Below are 19,460 nucleotides of genomic sequence, written 5' to 3' on the forward strand. Positions count from 1 at the left end.
CCTGACAGCGCCCCATTCATCCGGCTGAACGCGCACCCTCGCCGGCTTCCACTGCTCGGGCGAGCCGCTAGGATTGCTCTGCCCCACCGGCCCCGTTCCAAGCCAGCTACCTGCTTGAAACTGCACAATATGCTCACAAGCGCCCTGTTCTTCACATGTAGAGGCAAGAAAGAGGCAGAATCGGTCTAATTCGGCCAGTCTGACAGTGAAATGTGGTGGAGAGCAAAACAGCCGTTTCAGAGCGAGAGGATGCTTTTTTTGCACATTTCGACTTAAAAAGGCCCTGTCCTCACTGAATATTGAGCTGCAATGTGTGATTTGGATGAGGTCTTATCATTACAAGCTCGCATGGGATGTGTAATGAGGGAAAAAGCATGATTTTTATCCTCCACGACATGAATGGGGCCCTGACAGCGCCCCATTCATCCGGCTGAACGCGCACCCTCGCCGGCTTCCACTGCTCGGGCGAGCCGCTAGGATTGCTCTGCCCCACCGGCCCCGTTCCAAGCCAGCTACCTGCTTGAAACTGCACAATATGCTCACAAGCGCCCTGTTCTTCACATGTAGAGGCAAGAAAGAGGCAGAATCGGTCTAATTCGGCCAGTCTGACAGTGAAATGTGGTGGAGAGCAAAACAGCCGTTTCAGAGCGAGAGGATGCTTTTTTTGCACATTTCGACTTAAAAAGGCCCTGTCCTCACTGAATATTGAGCTGCAATGTGTGATTTGGATGAGGTCTTATCATTACAAGCTCGCATGGGATGTGTAATGAGGGAAAAAGCATGATTTTTATCCTCCACGACATGAATGGGGCCCTGACAGCGCCCCATTCATCCGGCTGAATGCGCACCCTCGCCGGCTTCCACTGCTCGGGCGAGCCGCTAGGATTGCTCTGCCCCACCGGCCCCGTTCCAAGCCAGCTACCTGCTTGAAACTGCACAATATGCTCACAAGCGCCCTGTTCTTCACATGTAGAGGCAAGAAAGAGGCAGAATCGGTCTAATTCGGCCAGTCTGACAGTGAAATGTGGTGGAGAGCAAAACAGCCGTTTCAGAGCGAGAGGATGCTTTTTTTGCACATTTCGACTTAAAAAGGCCCTCTCCTCACTGAATATTGAGCTGCAATGTGTGATTTGGATGAGGTTTTATCATTACAAGCTCGCATGGGATGTGTAATGAGGGAAAAAGCATGATTTTTATCCTCCACGAGAGGGGCCCTGACAGCGCCCCATTCATCCGGCTGAACGCGCACCCTCGCCGGCTTCCACTGCTCGGGCGAGCCGCTAGGATTGCTCTGCCCCACCGGCCCCGTTCCAAGCCAGCTACCTGCTTGAAACTGCACAATATGCTCACAAGCACCCTGTTCTTCACATGTAGAGGCAAGAAAGAGGCAGAATCGGTCTAATTCGGCCAGTCTGACAGTTAATGTGGTGGAGAGCAATACAGCCGTTTCAGAGCGAGAGGATGCTTTTTTGCACATTTCGACTTAAAAAGGCCCTGTCCTCACTGAATATTGAGCTGCAATGTGTGATTTGGATGAGGTTTTATCATTACAAGCTCGCATGGGATGTGTAATGAGGGAAAAAGCATGATTTTTATCCTCCACGACATGAATGGGGCCCTGACAGCGCCCCATTCATCCGGCTGAACGCGCACCCTCGCCGGCTTCCACTGCTCGGGCGAGCCGCTAGGATTACTCTGCCCCACCGGCCCCGTTCCAAGCCAGCTACCTGCTTGAAACTGCACAATATGCTCACAAGCGCCCTGTTCTTCACATGTAGAGGCAAGAAAGAGGCAGAATCGGTCTAATTCGGCCAGTCTGACAGTGAAATGTGGTGGAGAGCAAAACAGCCGTTTCAGAGCGAGAGGATGCTTTTTTTGCACATTTCGACTTAAAAAGGCCCTGTCCTCACTGAATATTGAGCTGCAATGTGTGATTTGGATGAGGTCTTATCATTACAAGCTCGCATGGGATGTGTAATGAGGGAAAAAGCATGATTTTTATCCTCCACGACATGAATGGGGCCCTGACAGCGCCCCATTCATCCGGCTGAACGCGCACCCTCGCCGGCTTCCACTGCTCGGGCGAGCCGCTAGGATTGCTCTGCCCCACCGGCCCCGTTCCAAGCCAGCTACCTGCTTGAAACTGCACAATATGCTCACAAGCGCCCTGTTCTTCACATGTAGAGGCAAGAAAGAGGCAGAATCGGTCTAATTCGGCCAGTCTGACAGTGAAATGTGGTGGAGAGCAAAACAGCCGTTTCAGAGCGAGAGGATGCTTTTTTTGCACATTTCGACTTAAAAAGGCCCTGTCCTCACTGAATATTGAGCTGCAATGTGTGATTTGGATGAGGTCTTATCATTACAAGCTCGCATGGGATGTGTAATGAGGGAAAAAGCATGATTTTTATCCTCCACGACATGAATGGGGCCCTGACAGCGCCCCATTCATCCGGCTGAACGCGCACCCTCGCCGGCTTCCACTGCTCGGGCGAGCCGCTAGGATTGCTCTGCCCCACCGGCCCCGTTCCAAGCCAGCTACCTGCTTGAAACTGCACAATATGCTCACAAGCGCCCTGTTCTTCACATGTAGAGGCAAGAAAGAGGCAGAATCGGTCTAATTCGGCCAGTCTGACAGTGAAATGTGGTGGAGAGCAAAACAGCCGTTTCAGAGCGAGAGGATGCTTTTTTTGCACATTTCGACTTAAAAAGGCCCTGTCCTCACTGAATATTGAGCTGCAATGTGTGATTTGGATGAGGTCTTATCATTACGAGCTCGCATGGGATGTGTAATGAGGGAAAAAGCATGATTTTTATCCTCCACGACATGAATGGGGCCCTGACAGCGCCCCATTCATCCGGCTGAACGCGCACCCTCGCCGGCTTCCACTGCTCGGGCGAGCCGCTAGGATTGCTCTGCCCCACCGGCCCCGTTCCAAGCCAGCTACCTGCTTGAAACTGCACAATATGCTCACAAGCGCCCTGTTCTTCACATGTAGAGGCAAGAAAGAGGCAGAATCGGTCTAATTCGGCCAGTCTGACAGTGAAATGTGGTGGAGAGCAAAACAGCCGTTTCAGAGCGAGAGGATGCTTTTTTTGCACATTTCGACTTAAAAAGGCCCTGTCCTCACTGAATATTGAGCTGCAATGTGTGATTTGGATGAGGTCTTATCATTACAAGCTCGCATGGGATGTGTAATGAGGGAAAAAGCATGATTTTTATCCTCCACGACATGAATGGGGCCCTGACAGCGCCCCATTCATCCGGCTGAACGCGCACCCTCGCCGGCTTCCACTGCTCGGGCGAGCCGCTAGGATTGCTCTGCCCCACCGGCCCCGTTCCAAGCCAGCTACCTGCTTGAAACTGCACAATATGCTCACAAGCGCCCTGTTCTTCACATGTAGAGGCAAGAAAGAGGCAGAATCGGTCTAATTCGGCCAGTCTGACAGTGAAATGTGGTGGAGAGCAAAACAGCCGTTTCAGAGCGAGAGGATGCTTTTTTGCACATTTCGACTTAAAAAGGCCCTGTCCTCACTGAATATTGAGCTGCAATGTGTGATTTGGATGAGGTTTTATCATTACAAGCTCGCATGGGATGTGTAATGAGGGAAAAAGCATGATTTTTATCCTCCACGAGAGGGGCCCTGACAGCGCCCCATTCATCCGGCTGAACGCGCACCCTCGCCGGCTTCCACTGCTCGGGCGAGCCGCTAGGATTGCTCTGCCCCACCGGCCCCGTTCCAAGCCAGCTACCTGCTTGAAACTGCACAATATGCTCACAAGCGCCCTGTTCTTCACATGTAGAGGCAAGAAAGAGGCAGAATCGGTCTAATTCGGCCAGTCTGACAGTGAAATGTGGTGGAGAGCAAAACAGCCGTTTCAGAGCGAGAGGATGCTTTTTTTGCACATTTCGACTTAAAAAGGCCCTGTCCTCACTGAATATTGAGCTGCAATGTGTGATTTGGATGAGGTCTTATCATTACAAGCTCGCATGGGATGTGTAATGAGGGAAAAAGCATGATTTTTATCCTCCACGACATGAATGGGGCCCTGACAGCGCCCCATTCATCCGGCTGAACGCGCACCCTCGCCGGCTTCCACTGCTCGGGCGAGCCGCTAGGATTGCTCTGCCCCACCGGCCCCGTTCCAAGCCAGCTACCTGCTTGAAACTGCACAATATGCTCACAAGCGCCCTGTTCTTCACATGTAGAGGCAAGAAAGAGGCAGAATCGGTCTAATTCGGCCAGTCTGACAGTTAAATGTGGTGGAGAGCAAAACAGCCGTTTCAGAGCGAGAGGATGCTTTCTTGCACATTTCGACTTAAAAAGGCCCTGTCCTCACTGAATATTGAGCTGTAATGTGTGATTTGGATGAGGTCTTATCATTACAAGCTCGCATGGGATGTGTAATGAGGGAAAAAGCATGATTTTTATCCTCCACGACATGAATGGGGCCCTGACAGCGCCCCATTCATCCGGCTGAACGCGCACCCTCGCCGGCTTCCACTGCTCGGGCGAGCCGCTAGGATTGCTCTGCCCCACCGGCCCCGTTCCAAGCCAGCTACCTGCTTGAAACTGCACAATATGCTCACAAGCGCCCTGTTCTTCACATGTAGAGGCAAGAAAGAGGCAGAATCGGTCTAATTCGGCCAGTCTGACAGTGAAATGTGGTGGAGAGCAAAACAGCCGTTTCAGAGCGAGAGGATGCTTTTTTTGCACATTTCGACTTAAAAAGGCCCTGTCCTCACTGAATATTGAGCTGCAATGTGTGATTTGGATGAGGTCTTATCATTACAAGCTCGCATGGGATGTGTAATGAGGGAAAAAGCATGATTTTTATCCTCCACGACATGAATGGGGCCCTGACAGCGCCCCATTCATCCGGCTGAATGCGCACCCTCGCCGGCTTCCACTGCTCGGGCGAGCCGCTAGGATTGCTCTGCCCCACCGGCCCCGTTCCAAGCCAGCTACCTGCTTGAAACTGCACAATATGCTCACAAGCGCCCTGTTCTTCACATGTAGAGGCAAGAAAGAGGCAGAATCGGTCTAATTCGGCCAGTCTGACAGTGAAATGTGGTGGAGAGCAAAACAGCCGTTTCAGAGCGAGAGGATGCTTTTTTTGCACATTTCGACTTAAAAAGGCCCTCTCCTCACTGAATATTGAGCTGCAATGTGTGATTTGGATGAGGTTTTATCATTACAAGCTCGCATGGGATGTGTAATGAGGGAAAAAGCATGATTTTTATCCTCCACGAGAGGGGCCCTGACAGCGCCCCATTCATCCGGCTGAACGCGCACCCTCGCCGGCTTCCACTGCTCGGGCGAGCCGCTAGGATTGCTCTGCCCCACCGGCCCCGTTCCAAGCCAGCTACCTGCTTGAAACTGCACAATATGCTCACAAGCACCCTGTTCTTCACATGTAGAGGCAAGAAAGAGGCAGAATCGGTCTAATTCGGCCAGTCTGACAGTTAATGTGGTGGAGAGCAATACAGCCGTTTCAGAGCGAGAGGATGCTTTTTTGCACATTTCGACTTAAAAAGGCCCTGTCCTCACTGAATATTGAGCTGCAATGTGTGATTTGGATGAGGTTTTATCATTACAAGCTCGCATGGGATGTGTAATGAGGGAAAAAGCATGATTTTTATCCTCCACGACATGAATGGGGCCCTGACAGCGCCCCATTCATCCGGCTGAACGCGCACCCTCGCCGGCTTCCACTGCTCGGGCGAGCCGCTAGGATTACTCTGCCCCACCGGCCCCGTTCCAAGCCAGCTACCTGCTTGAAACTGCACAATATGCTCACAAGCGCCCTGTTCTTCACATGTAGAGGCAAGAAAGAGGCAGAATCGGTCTAATTCGGCCAGTCTGACAGTGAAATGTGGTGGAGAGCAAAACAGCCGTTTCAGAGCGAGAGGATGCTTTTTTTGCACATTTCGACTTAAAAAGGCCCTGTCCTCACTGAATATTGAGCTGCAATGTGTGATTTGGATGAGGTCTTATCATTACAAGCTCGCATGGGATGTGTAATGAGGGAAAAAGCATGATTTTTATCCTCCACGACATGAATGGGGCCCTGACAGCGCCCCATTCATCCGGCTGAACGCGCACCCTCGCCGGCTTCCACTGCTCGGGCGAGCCGCTAGGATTGCTCTGCCCCACCGGCCCCGTTCCAAGCCAGCTACCTGCTTGAAACTGCACAATATGCTCACAAGCGCCCTGTTCTTCACATGTAGAGGCAAGAAAGAGGCAGAATCGGTCTAATTCGGCCAGTCTGACAGTGAAATGTGGTGGAGAGCAAAACAGCCGTTTCAGAGCGAGAGGATGCTTTTTTTGCACATTTCGACTTAAAAAGGCCCTGTCCTCACTGAATATTGAGCTGCAATGTGTGATTTGGATGAGGTCTTATCATTACAAGCTCGCATGGGATGTGTAATGAGGGAAAAAGCATGATTTTTATCCTCCACGACATGAATGGGGCCCTGACAGCGCCCCATTCATCCGGCTGAACGCGCACCCTCGCCGGCTTCCACTGCTCGGGCGAGCCGCTAGGATTGCTCTGCCCCACCGGCCCCGTTCCAAGCCAGCTACCTGCTTGAAACTGCACAATATGCTCACAAGCGCCCTGTTCTTCACATGTAGAGGCAAGAAAGAGGCAGAATCGGTCTAATTCGGCCAGTCTGACAGTGAAATGTGGTGGAGAGCAAAACAGCCGTTTCAGAGCGAGAGGATGCTTTTTTTGCACATTTCGACTTAAAAAGGCCCTGTCCTCACTGAATATTGAGCTGCAATGTGTGATTTGGATGAGGTCTTATCATTACGAGCTCGCATGGGATGTGTAATGAGGGAAAAAGCATGATTTTTATCCTCCACGACATGAATGGGGCCCTGACAGCGCCCCATTCATCCGGCTGAACGCGCACCCTCGCCGGCTTCCACTGCTCGGGCGAGCCGCTAGGATTGCTCTGCCCCACCGGCCCCGTTCCAAGCCAGCTACCTGCTTGAAACTGCACAATATGCTCACAAGCGCCCTGTTCTTCACATGTAGAGGCAAGAAAGAGGCAGAATCGGTCTAATTCGGCCAGTCTGACAGTGAAATGTGGTGGAGAGCAAAACAGCCGTTTCAGAGCGAGAGGATGCTTTTTTTGCACATTTCGACTTAAAAAGGCCCTGTCCTCACTGAATATTGAGCTGCAATGTGTGATTTGGATGAGGTCTTATCATTACAAGCTCGCATGGGATGTGTAATGAGGGAAAAAGCATGATTTTTATCCTCCACGACATGAATGGGGCCCTGACAGCGCCCCATTCATCCGGCTGAACGCGCACCCTCGCCGGCTTCCACTGCTCGGGCGAGCCGCTAGGATTGCTCTGCCCCACCGGCCCCGTTCCAAGCCAGCTACCTGCTTGAAACTGCACAATATGCTCACAAGCGCCCTGTTCTTCACATGTAGAGGCAAGAAAGAGGCAGAATCGGTCTAATTCGGCCAGTCTGACAGTGAAATGTGGTGGAGAGCAAAACAGCCGTTTCAGAGCGAGAGGATGCTTTTTTGCACATTTCGACTTAAAAAGGCCCTGTCCTCACTGAATATTGAGCTGCAATGTGTGATTTGGATGAGGTTTTATCATTACAAGCTCGCATGGGATGTGTAATGAGGGAAAAAGCATGATTTTTATCCTCCACGAGAGGGGCCCTGACAGCGCCCCATTCATCCGGCTGAACGCGCACCCTCGCCGGCTTCCACTGCTCGGGCGAGCCGCTAGGATTGCTCTGCCCCACCGGCCCCGTTCCAAGCCAGCTACCTGCTTGAAACTGCACAATATGCTCACAAGCGCCCTGTTCTTCACATGTAGAGGCAAGAAAGAGGCAGAATCGGTCTAATTCGGCCAGTCTGACAGTGAAATGTGGTGGAGAGCAAAACAGCCGTTTCAGAGCGAGAGGATGCTTTTTTTGCACATTTCGACTTAAAAAGGCCCTGTCCTCACTGAATATTGAGCTGCAATGTGTGATTTGGATGAGGTCTTATCATTACAAGCTCGCATGGGATGTGTAATGAGGGAAAAAGCATGATTTTTATCCTCCACGACATGAATGGGGCCCTGACAGCGCCCCATTCATCCGGCTGAACGCGCACCCTCGCCGGCTTCCACTGCTCGGGCGAGCCGCTAGGATTGCTCTGCCCCACCGGCCCCGTTCCAAGCCAGCTACCTGCTTGAAACTGCACAATATGCTCACAAGCGCCCTGTTCTTCACATGTAGAGGCAAGAAAGAGGCAGAATCGGTCTAATTCGGCCAGTCTGACAGTTAAATGTGGTGGAGAGCAAAACAGCCGTTTCAGAGCGAGAGGATGCTTTCTTGCACATTTCGACTTAAAAAGGCCCTGTCCTCACTGAATATTGAGCTGTAATGTGTGATTTGGATGAGGTCTTATCATTACAAGCTCGCATGGGATGTGTAATGAGGGAAAAAGCATGATTTTTATCCTCCACGACATGAATGGGGCCCTGACAGCGCCCCATTCATCCGGCTGAACGCGCACCCTCGCCGGCTTCCACTGCTCGGGCGAGCCGCTAGGATTGCTCTGCCCCACCGGCCCCGTTCCAAGCCAGCTACCTGCTTGAAACTGCACAATATGCTCACAAGCGCCCTGTTCTTCACATGTAGAGGCAAGAAAGAGGCAGAATCGGTCTAATTCGGCCAGTCTGACAGTGAAATGTGGTGGAGAGCAAAACAGCCGTTTCAGAGCGAGAGGATGCTTTTTTTGCACATTTCGACTTAAAAAGGCCCTGTCCTCACTGAATATTGAGCTGCAATGTGTGATTTGGATGAGGTCTTATCATTACAAGCTCGCATGGGATGTGTAATGAGGGAAAAAGCATGATTTTTATCCTCCACGACATGAATGGGGCCCTGACAGCGCCCCATTCATCCGGCTGAACGCGCACCCTCGCCGGCTTCCACTGCTCGGGCGAGCCGCTAGGATTGCTCTGCCCCACCGGCCCCGTTCCAAGCCAGCTACCTGCTTGAAACTGCACAATATGCTCACAAGCGCCCTGTTCTTCACATGTAGAGGCAAGAAAGAGGCAGAATCGGTCTAATTCGGCCAGTCTGACAGTGAAATGTGGTGGAGAGCAAAACAGCCGTTTCAGAGCGAGAGGATGCTTTTTTTGCACATTTCGACTTAAAAAGGCCCTGTCCTCACTGAATATTGAGCTGCAATGTGTGATTTGGATGAGGTCTTATCATTACAAGCTCGCATGGGATGTGTAATGAGGGAAAAAGCATGATTTTTATCCTCCACGAGAGGGGCCCTGACAGCGCCCCATTCATCCGGCTGAACGCGCACCCTCGCCGGCTTCCACTGCTCGGGCGAGCCGCTAGGATTGCTCTGCCCCACCGGCCCCGTTCCAAGCCAGCTACCTGCTTGAAACTGCACAATATGCTCACAAGCGCCCTGTTCTTCACATGTAGAGGCAAGAAAGAGGCAGAATCGGTCTAATTTGGCCAGTCTGACAGTTAAATGTGGTGGAGAGCAAAACAGCCGTTTCAGAGCGAGAGGATGCTTTCTTGCACATTTCGACTTAAAAAGGCCCTGTCCTCACTGAATATTGAGCTGCAATGTGTGATTTGGATGAGGTCTTATCATTACAAGCTCGCATGGGATGTGTAATGAGGGAAAAAGCATGATTTTTATCCTCCACGAGAGGGGCCCTGACAGCGCCCCATTCATCCGGCTGAACGCGCACCCTCGCCGGCTTCCACTGCTCGGGCGAGCCGCTAGGATTGCTCTGCCCCACCGGCCCCGTTCCAAGCCAGCTACCTGCTTGAAACTGCACAATATGCTCACAAGCGCCCTGTTCTTCACATGTAGAGGCAAGAAAGAGGCAGAATCGGTCTAATTCGGCCAGTCTGACAGTTAAATGTGGTGGAGAGCAAAACAGCCGTTTCAGAGCGAGAGGATGCTTTCTTGCACATTTCGACTTAAAAAGGCCCTGTCCTCACTGAATATTGAGCTGCAATGTGTGATTTGGATGAGGTCTTATCATTACAAGCTCGCATGGGATGTGTAATGAGGGAAAAAGCATGATTTTTATCCTCCACGACATGAATGGGGCCCTGACAGCGCCCCATTCATCCGGCTGAACGCGCACCCTCGCCGGCTTCCACTGCTCGGGCGAGCCGCTAGGATTGCTCTGCCCCACCGGCCCCGTTCCAAGCCAGCTACCTGCTTGAAACTGCACAATATGCTCACAAGCGCCCTGTTCTTCACATGTAGAGGCAAGAAAGAGGCAGAATCGGTCTAATTCGGCCAGTCTGACAGTGAAATGTGGTGGAGAGCAAAACAGCCGTTTCAGAGCGAGAGGATGCTTTTTTTGCACATTTCGACTTAAAAAGGCCCTGTCCTCACTGAATATTGAGCTGCAATGTGTGATTTGGATGAGGTCTTATCATTACAAGCTCGCATGGGATGTGTAATGAGGGAAAAAGCATGATTTTTATCCTCCATGACATGAATGGGGCCCTGACAGCGCCCCATTCATCCGGCTGAACGCGCACCCTCGCCGGCTTCCACTGCTCGGGCGAGCCGCTAGGATTGCTCTGCCCCACCGGCCCCGTTCCAAGCCAGCTACCTGCTTGAAACTGCACAATATGCTCACAAGCGCCCTGTTCTTCACATGTAGAGGCAAGAAAGAGGCAGAATCGGTCTAATTCGGCCAGTCTGACAGTGAAATGTGGTGGAGAGCAAAACAGCCGTTTCAGAGCGAGAGGATGCTTTTTTTGCACATTTCGACTTAAAAAGGCCCTGTCCTCACTGAATATTGAGCTGCAATGTGTGATTTGGATGAGGTCTTATCATTACAAGCTCGCATGGGATGTGTAATGAGGGAAAAAGCATGATTTTTATCCTCCACGAGAGGGGCCCTGACAGCGCCCCATTCATCCGGCTGAACGCGCACCCTCGCCGGCTTCCACTGCTCGGGCGAGCCGCTAGGATTGCTCTGCCCCACCGGCCCCGTTCCAAGCCAGCTACCTGCTTGAAACTGCACAATATGCTCACAAGCGCCCTGTTCTTCACATGTAGAGGCAAGAAAGAGGCAGAATCGGTCTAATTTGGCCAGTCTGACAGTTAAATGTGGTGGAGAGCAAAACAGCCGTTTCAGAGCGAGAGGATGCTTTCTTGCACATTTCGACTTAAAAAGGCCCTGTCCTCACTGAATATTGAGCTGCAATGTGTGATTTGGATGAGGTCTTATCATTACAAGCTCGCATGGGATGTGTAATGAGGGAAAAAGCATGATTTTTATCCTCCACGAGAGGGGCCCTGACAGCGCCCCATTCATCCGGCTGAACGCGCACCCTCGCCGGCTTCCACTGCTCGGGCGAGCCGCTAGGATTGCTCTGCCCCACCGGCCCCGTTCCAAGCCAGCTACCTGCTTGAAACTGCACAATATGCTCACAAGCGCCCTGTTCTTCACATGTAGAGGCAAGAAAGAGGCAGAATCGGTCTAATTCGGCCAGTCTGACAGTTAAATGTGGTGGAGAGCAAAACAGCCGTTTCAGAGCGAGAGGATGCTTTCTTGCACATTTCGACTTAAAAAGGCCCTGTCCTCACTGAATATTGAGCTGCAATGTGTGATTTGGATGAGGTCTTATCATTACAAGCTCGCATGGGATGTGTAATGAGGGAAAAAGCATGATTTTTATCCTCCACGACATGAATGGGGCCCTGACAGCGCCCCATTCATCCGGCTGAACGCGCACCCTCGCCGGCTTCCACTGCTCGGGCGAGCCGCTAGGATTGCTCTGCCCCACCGGCCCCGTTCCAAGCCAGCTACCTGCTTGAAACTGCACAATATGCTCACAAGCGCCCTGTTCTTCACATGTAGAGGCAAGAAAGAGGCAGAATCGGTCTAATTCGGCCAGTCTGACAGTGAAATGTGGTGGAGAGCAAAACAGCCGTTTCAGAGCGAGAGGATGCTTTTTTTGCACATTTCGACTTAAAAAGGCCCTGTCCTCACTGAATATTGAGCTGCAATGTGTGATTTGGATGAGGTCTTATCATTACAAGCTCGCATGGGATGTGTAATGAGGGAAAAAGCATGATTTTTATCCTCCACGACATGAATGGGGCCCTGACAGCGCCCCATTCATCCGGCTGAACGCGCACCCTCGCCGGCTTCCACTGCTCGGGCGAGCCGCTAGGATTGCTCTGCCCCACCGGCCCCGTTCCAAGCCAGCTACCTGCTTGAAACTGCACAATATGCTCACAAGCGCCCTGTTCTTCACATGTAGAGGCAAGAAAGAGGCAGAATCGGTCTAATTCGGCCAGTCTGACAGTGAAATGTGGTGGAGAGCAAAACAGCCGTTTCAGAGCGAGAGGATGCTTTTTTTGCACATTTCGACTTAAAAAGGCCCTGTCCTCACTGAATATTGAGCTGCAATGTGTGATTTGGATGAGGTCTTATCATTACAAGCTCGCATGGGATGTGTAATGAGGGAAAAAGCCTGATTTTTATCCTCCACGACATGAATGGGGCCCTGACAGCGCCCCATTCATCCGGCTGAACGCGCACCCTCGCCGGCTTCCACTGCTCGGGCGAGCCGCTAGGATTGCTCTGCCCCACCGGCCCCGTTCCAAGCCAGCTACCTGCTTGAAACTGCACAATATGCTCACAAGCGCCCTGTTCTTCACATGTAGAGGCAAGAAAGAGGCAGAATCGGTCTAATTCGGCCAGTCTGACAGTGAAATGTGGTGGAGAGCAAAACAGCCGTTTCAGAGCGAGAGGATGCTTTTTTTGCACATTTCGACTTAAAAAGGCCCTGTCCTCACTGAATATTGAGCTGCAATGTGTGATTTGGATGAGGTCTTATCATTACAAGCTCGCATGGGATGTGTAATGAGGGAAAAAGCATGATTTTTATCCTCCATGACATGAATGGGGCCCTGACAGCGCCCCATTCATCCGGCTGAACGCGCACCCTCGCCGGCTTCCACTGCTCGGGCGAGCCGCTAGGATTGCTCTGCCCCACCGGCCCCGTTCCAAGCCAGCTACCTGCTTGAAACTGCACAATATGCTCACAAGCGCCCTGTTCTTCACATGTAGAGGCAAGAAAGAGGCAGAATCGGTCTAATTCGGCCAGTCTGACAGTTAAATGTGGTGGAGAGCAAAACAGCCGTTTCAGAGCGAGAGGATGCTTTCTTGCACATTTCGACTTAAAAAGGCCCTGTCCTCACTGAATATTGAGCTGCAATGTGTGATTTGGATGAGGTCTTATCATTACAAGCTCGCATGGGATGTGTAATGAGGGAAAAAGCATGATTTTTATCCTCCACGAGAGGGGCCCTGACAGCGCCCCATTCATCCGGCTGAACGCGCACCCTCGCCGGCTTCCACTGCTCGGGCGAGCCGCTAGGATTGCTCTGCCCCACCGGCCCCGTTCCAAGCCAGCTACCTGCTTGAAACTGCACAATATGCTCACAAGCGCCCTGTTCTTCACATGTAGAGGCAAGAAAGAGGCAGAATCGGTCTAATTCGGCCAGTCTGACAGTGAAATGTGGTGGAGAGCAAAACAGCCGTTTCAGAGCGAGAGGATGCTTTTTTTGCACATTTCGACTTAAAAAGGCCCTGTCCTCACTGAATATTGAGCTGCAATGTGTGATTTGGATGAGGTCTTATCATTACAAGCTCGCATGGGATGTGTAATGAGGGAAAAAGCATGATTTTTATCCTCCACGACATGAATGGGGCCCTGACAGCGCCCCATTCATCCGGCTGAACGCGCACCCTCGCCGGCTTCCACTGCTCGGGCGAGCCGCTAGGATTGCTCTGCCCCACCGGCCCCGTTCCAAGCCAGCTACCTGCTTGAAACTGCACAATATGCTCACAAGCGCCCTGTTCTTCACATGTAGAGGCAAGAAAGAGGCAGAATCGGTCTAATTCGGCCAGTCTGACAGTGAAATGTGGTGGAGAGCAAAACAGCCGTTTCAGAGCGAGAGGATGCTTTTTTTGCACATTTCGACTTAAAAAGGCCCTGTCCTCACTGAATATTGAGCTGCAATGTGTGATTTGGATGAGGTCTTATCATTACAAGCTCGCATGGGATGTGTAATGAGGGAAAAAGCATGATTTTTATCCTCCACGACATGAATGGGGCCCTGACAGCGCCCCATTCATCCGGCTGAACGCGCACCCTCGCCGGCTTCCACTGCTCGGGCGAGCCGCTAGGATTGCTCTGCCCCACCGGCCCCGTTCCAAGCCAGCTACCTGCTTGAAACTGCACAATATGCTCACAAGCGCCCTGTTCTTCACATGTAGAGGCAAGAAAGAGGCAGAATCGGTCTAATTCGGCCAGTCTGACAGTGAAATGTGGTGGAGAGCAAAACAGCCGTTTCAGAGCGAGAGGATGCTTTTTTTGCACATTTCGACTTAAAAAGGCCCTGTCCTCACTGAATATTGAGCTGCAATGTGTGATTTGGATGAGGTCTTATCATTACAAGCTCGCATGGGATGTGTAATGAGGGAAAAAGCATGATTTTTATCCTCCACGACATGAATGGGGCCCTGACAGCGCCCCATTCATCCGGCTGAACGCGCACCCTCGCCGGCTTCCACTGCTCGGGCGAGCCGCTAGGATTGCTCTGCCCCACCGGCCCCGTTCCAAGCCAGCTACCTGCTTGAAACTGCACAATATGCTCACAAGCGCCCTGTTCTTCACATGTAGAGGCAAGAAAGAGGCAGAATCGGTCTAATTCGGCCAGTCTGACAGTGAAATGTGGTGGAGAGCAAAACAGCCGTTTCAGAGCGAGAGGATGCTTTTTTTGCACATTTCGACTTAAAAAGGCCCTGTCCTCACTGAATATTGAGCTGCAATGTGTGATTTGGATGAGGTCTTATCATTACAAGCTCGCATGGGATGTGTAATGAGGGAAAAAGCATGATTTTTATCCTCCACGACATGAATGGGGCCCTGACAGCGCCCCATTCATCCGGCTGAACGCGCACCCTCGCCGGCTTCCACTGCTCGGGCGAGCCGCTAGGATTGCTCTGCCCCACCGGCCCCGTTCCAAGCCAGCTACCTGCTTGAAACTGCACAATATGCTCACAAGCGCCCTGTTCTTCACATGTAGAGGCAAGAAAGAGGCAGAATCGGTCTAATTCGGCCAGTCTGACAGTGAAATGTGGTGGAGAGCAAAACAGCCGTTTCAGAGCGAGAGGATGCTTTTTTTGCACATTTCGACTTAAAAAGGCCCTGTCCTCACTGAATATTGAGCTGCAATGTGTGATTTGGATGAGGTCTTATCATTACAAGCTCGCATGGGATGTGTAATGAGGGAAAAAGCATGATTTTTATCCTCCACGACATGAATGGGGCCCTGACAGCGCCCCATTCATCCGGCTGAACGCGCACCCTCGCCGGCTTCCACTGCTCGGGCGAGCCGCTAGGATTGCTCTGCCCCACCGGCCCCGTTCCAAGCCAGCTACCTGCTTGAAACTGCACAATATGCTCACAAGCGCCCTGTTCTTCACATGTAGAGGCAAGAAAGAGGCAGAATCGGTCTAATTCGGCCAGTCTGACAGTGAAATGTGGTGGAGAGCAAAACAGCCGTTTCAGAGCGAGAGGATGCTTTTTTTGCACATTTCGACTTAAAAAGGCCCTGTCCTCACTGAATATTGAGCTGCAATGTGTGATTTGGATGAGGTCTTATCATTACAAGCTCGCATGGGATGTGTAATGAGGGAAAAAGCATGATTTTTATCCTCCACGACATGAATGGGGCCCTGACAGCGCCCCATTCATCCGGCTGAACGCGCACCCTCGCCGGCTTCCACTGCTCGGGCGAGCCGCTAGGATTGCTCTGCCCCACCGGCCCCGTTCCAAGCCAGCTACCTGCTTGAAACTGCACAATATGCTCACAAGCGCCCTGTTCTTCACATGTAGAGGCAAGAAAGAGGCAGAATCGGTCTAATTCGGCCAGTCTGACAGTGAAATGTGGTGGAGAGCAAAACAGCCGTTTCAGAGCGAGAGGATGCTTTTTTTGCACATTTCGACTTAAAAAGGCCCTGTCCTCACTGAATATTGAGCTGCAATGTGTGATTTGGATGAGGTCTTATCATTACAAGCTCGCATGGGATGTGTAATGAGGGAAAAAGCATGATTTTTATCCTCCACGACATGAATGGGGCCCTGACAGCGCCCCATTCATCCGGCTGAACGCGCACCCTCGCCGGCTTCCACTGCTCGGGCGAGCCGCTAGGATTGCTCTGCCCCACCGGCCCCGTTCCAAGCCAGCTACCTGCTTGAAACTGCACAATATGCTCACAAGCGCCCTGTTCTTCACATGTAGAGGCAAGAAAGAGGCAGAATCGGTCTAATTCGGCCAGTCTGACAGTGAAATGTGGTGGAGAGCAAAACAGCCGTTTCAGAGCGAGAGGATGCTTTTTTTGCACATTTCGACTTAAAAAGGCCCTGTCCTCACTGAATATTGAGCTGCAATGTGTGATTTGGATGAGGTCTTATCATTACAAGCTCGCATGGGATGTGTAATGAGGGAAAAAGCATGATTTTTATCCTCCATGACATGAATGGGGCCCTGACAGCGCCCCATTCATCCGGCTGAACGCGCACCCTCGCCGGCTTCCACTGCTCGGGCGAGCCGCTAGGATTGCTCTGCCCCACCGGCCCCGTTCCAAGCCAGCTACCTGCTTGAAACTGCACAATATGCTCACAAGCGCCCTGTTCTTCACATGTAGAGGCAAGAAAGAGGCAGAATCGGTCTAATTCGGCCAGTCTGACAGTTAAATGTGGTGGAGAGCAAAACAGCCGTTTCAGAGCGAGAGGATGCTTTCTTGCACATTTCGACTTAAAAAGGCCCTGTCCTCACTGAATATTGAGCTGCAATGTGTGATTTGGATGAGGTCTTATCATTACAAGCTCGCATGGGATGTGTAATGAGGGAAAAAGCATGATTTTTATCCTCCACGACATGAATGGGGCCCTGACAGCGCCCCATTCATCCGGCTGAACGCGCACCCTCGCCGGCTTCCACTGCTCGGGCGAGCCGCTAGGATTGCTCTGCCCCACCGGCCCCGTTCCAAGCCAGCTACCTGCTTGAAACTGCACAATATGCTCACAAGCGCCCTGTTCTTCACATGTAGAGGCAAGAAAGAGGCAGAATCGGTCTAATTCGGCCAGTCTGACAGTGAAATGTGGTGGAGAGCAAAACAGCCGTTTCAGAGCGAGAGGATGCTTTTTTTGCACATTTCGACTTAAAAAGGCCCTGTCCTCACTGAATATTGAGCTGCAATGTGTGATTTGGATGAGGTCTTATCATTACAAGCTCGCATGGGATGTGTAATGAGGGAAAAAGCATGATTTTTATCCTCCACGACATGAATGGGGCCCTGACAGCGCCCCATTCATCCGGCTGAACGCGCACCCTCGCCGGCTTCCACTGCTCGGGCGAGCCGCTAGGATTGCTCTGCCCCACCGGCCCCGTTCCAAGCCAGCTACCTGCTTGAAACTGCACAATATGCTCACAAGCGCCCTGTTCTTCACATGTAGAGGCAAGAAAGAGGCAGAATCGGTCTAATTCGGCCAGTCTGACAGTGAAATGTGGTGGAGAGCAAAACAGCCGTTTCAGAGCGAGAGGATGCTTTTTTTGCACATTTCGACTTAAAAAGGCCCTGTCCTCACTGAATATTGAGCTGCAATGTGTGATTTGGATGAGGTCTTATCATTACAAGCTCGCATGGGATGTGTAATGAGGGAAAAAGCATGATTTTTATCCTCCACGAGAGGGGCCCTGACAGCGCCCCATTCATCCGGCTGAACGCGCACCCTCGCCGGCTTCCACTGCTCGGGCGAGCCGCTAGGATTGCTCTGCCCCACCGGCCCCGTTCCAAGCCAGCTACCTGCTTGAAACTGCACAATATGCTCACAAGCGCCCTGTTCTTCACATGTAGAGGCAAGAAAGAGGCAGAATCGGTCTAATTCGGCCAGTCTGACAGTGAAATGTGGTGGAGAGCAAAACAGCCGTTTCAGAGCGAGAGGATGCTTTTTTTGCACATTTCGACTTAAAAAGGCCCTGTCCTCACTGAATATTGAGCTGCAATGTGTGATTTGGATGAGGTCTTATCATTACAAGCTCGCATGGGATGTGTAATGAGGGAAAAAGCATGATTTTTATCCTCCACGACATGAATGGGGCCCTGACAGCGCCCCATTCATCCAGCTGAACGCGCACCCTCGCCGGCTTCCACTGCTCGGGCGAGCCGCTAGGATTGCTCTGCCCCACCGGCCCCGTTCCAAGCCAGCTACCTGCTTGAAACTGCACAATATGCTCACAAGCGCCCTGTTCTTCACATGTAGAGGCAAGAAAGAGGCAGAATCGGTCTAATTCGGCCAGTCTGACAGTGAAATGTGGTGGAGAGCAAAACAGCCGTTTCAGAGCGAGAGGATGCTTTTTTTGCACATTTCGACTTAAAAAGGCCCTGTCCTCACTGAATATTGAGCTGCAATGTGTGATTTGGATGAGGTCTTATCATTACAAGCTCGCATGGGATGTGTAATGAGGGAAAAAGCATGATTTTTATCCTCCACGACATGAATGGGGCCCTGACAGCGCCCCATTCATCCGGCTGAACGCGCACCCTCGCCGGCTTCCACTGCTCGGGCGAGCCGCTAGGATTGCTCTGCCCCACCGGCCCCGTTCCAAGCCAGCTACCTGCTTGAAACTGCACAATATGCTCACAAGCGCCCTGTTCTTCACATGTAGAGGCAAGAAAGAGGCAGAATCGGTCTAATTCGGCCAGTCTGACAGTGAAATGTGGTGGAGAGCAAAACAGCCGTTTCAGAGCGAGAGGATGCTTTTTTTGCACATTTCGACTTAAAAAGGCCCTGTCCTCACTGAATATTGAGCTGCAATGTGTGATTTGGATGAGGTCTTATCATTACAAGCTCGCATGGGATGTGTAATGAGGGAAAAAGCATGATTTTTATCCTCCACGAGAGGGGCCCTGACAGCGCCCCATTCATCCGGCTGAACGCGCACCCTCGCCGGCTTCCACTGCTCGGGCGAGCCGCTAGGATTGCTCTGCCCCACCGGCCCCGTTCCAAGCCAGCTACCTGCTTGAAACTGCACAATATGCTCACAAGCGCCCTGTTCTTCACATGTAGAGGCAAGAAAGAGGCAGAATCGGTCTAATTTGGCCAGTCTGACAGTTAAATGTGGTGGAGAGCAAAACAGCCGTTTCAGAGCGAGAGGATGCTTTCTTGCACATTTCGACTTAAAAAGGCCCTGTCCTCACTGAATATTGAGCTGCAATGTGTGATTTGGATGAGGTCTTATCATTACAAGCTCGCATGGGATGTGTAATGAGGGAAAAAGCATGATTTTTATCCTCCACGAGAGGGGCCCTGACAGCGCCCCATTCATCCGGCTGAACGCGCACCCTCGCCGGCT

Source organism: Chelon labrosus, assembly GCF_963514085.1.
Source record: "Chelon labrosus genome assembly, contig: SCAFFOLD_36, whole genome shotgun sequence".
NCBI lineage: Eukaryota > Metazoa > Chordata > Actinopteri > Mugiliformes > Mugilidae > Chelon > Chelon labrosus.